Source organism: Cebus imitator, unplaced genomic scaffold (genome assembly GCF_001604975.1).
Source record: "Cebus imitator isolate Cc_AM_T3 unplaced genomic scaffold, Cebus_imitator-1.0 Scaffold751, whole genome shotgun sequence".
NCBI lineage: Eukaryota > Metazoa > Chordata > Mammalia > Primates > Cebidae > Cebus > Cebus imitator.
In genome coordinates, this window is record NW_016108066.1 from 32,062 (window position 1) to 34,081 (window position 2,020).

A 2,020-nucleotide genomic window follows, 5' to 3' on the forward strand; every position below is an offset into this window, starting at 1 on the left:
CAGCAGCAACAAAGCCATGAGCAGAGCCAGCATCTCCTGGGCTGGAGGTGCCTTAGCTTTATGGAAGCTGTGGCAGATTGAGGTGGTGGTCATCGAACCCAATTTCTAGGAGCTCCTCGTTGCCAGTTATATATACAGATAGTTGGAGAAGAGGTGCTTTATAAATGCTGTCTCACTTTAATCCTCACAAGGCCACAAAGTGGCATGGAAAGAATTATGTTTCAGCTGAGGAAAATGAGAAACGGAGAGGATAAGGTGTTCACCCCGGACCACACAGCTGCAGCTTGGCTAGTCCAGGACTCTGGCCTCGTCTTTGACTCCAGAACCTCTCATCAGAAGTCTGGGAACTTGTCAGATGCTTACTGAGTACCCCCTGTGTTCAAAAGGTAGTGCTAAGTTGTGGAACATTTCCCAGGATAGACCATGTGGTAGGCCACATATTAAGTCTCAACAGATTTAAACAGGTAATGTACAAAGCATCTTCTCCAAACACAATAGGATGAAGTTAGGCAGCAACATTAAATTCTCACAGGAGTGCAAACCCTATCGTGAACTGTGCAGGTGAAGGATCTAGGTCATGCACTCCTTATGGGAATCTGAGTATAACATCTGATGATCTGGGGTGGAACAGCTTCATCCTGAAACCATCATATATCCCTGTTCCATCCGTGAAAAATTGCCCTCTATGAAACTGGTCCCTAGTGCCAAAAAGGTTGGAACCACTGCGTTAAACTACTGGATTTATGGAGTGAGGCAAAGTACTGTTTTGTCTTAGTCTGCAGAAGAGAGGTGAACTGCCAATTAGGAAGCAGTTAGAACCATGTATCTGACTTTATGGAGGTAGAATACGCTCAGTGAGAATGTTTGTTCTCAGGAGGGGTGTGTGCATGTATGTTTCAGTAATTAATATGGGTCAATAAAGCTGTACCTATACAATGAGGTTTCCAAAGGGGAACTGGACGAGAGGACCCAGGTCCCCTGCATTGTACGACGGGATTCAGGCATCCACGGGAATCACTGACTGCACTGCTGAGGGCCTGCTGTGCTGGAGGCATCACTGCAGATGGATGGATTCCTTCGTGAGGAGCCCTACTACTGGGGAAGGTGAACAGGTCTGGGCACAGGATCAGTGCAGTCCAGGAGTCACTGAAGGTGCTGGCATGTGGGCACTACGTGCAGAGCTCAGCCCCAACTCCTTTTCATGCATTACCCCATTTCATCCCCAAAGCCTCTCTCTAAGGTTCACATTCATTTGCCTCGTTTTATGGGTGAGGAAAGGAAGCTTGGGGAAATGAAGGAACTTATCAAAGATCACACAAGAAGTAAATGACAGGGCCAAGATTCAAACGTGGGCTATTCCTACTATGTATAGCCCATTATGTTCTTGGGGACCATCAATGTGTGGCTTGTGCCAGCATTTCCTTCCTTTTTAGAGCTGAATTGTACGTCTAGCCCACATTGATCCATTCATCCGTTGATGGACACGCATCCGTCGCTTTCACCTGTTGGCTTTTGTGAACGACGCTGCTGCAGACATGGGTGCACACGCGTCTCTCTGAGTTCCTGCTTTCAGTTATTTGGGGTATGTACCCAGAAGTGGAATTGCTGGATCATATAGTAATTCTATGTTGAGGTTTTTGAGGACCAGCCACGCTGTTTTCACAGGGCTCCAGTTTACCCACCTTCTAACCAACAGTTGTTATTTTCTGGGTGTTTTTTAAAATCATAGCCATCCTAATGAGTGTGTGGTGGCAGACTTAAATCTTGAAAAGATCCCTCAGTCTATGGGACAGAGAACAAAGGGCCTCCAGGAAGGGTCTGTGACTTTGAATACTCTGAGAAGGAACATTCCCAAGGGCTGCTTCTCGTCTCCGGAAGACCAGAGCTAACCCCTGGGAATAGATTGTGGTGACTGAAGGCTGCTGAAGTTAGAATGCTCAGTGGCCTGGCACTGTGCCTCAAAGCACCTCCCTACTGTGTCTATTAGTCTAAAAACACACTGGCCTTTGGGTATGACTGG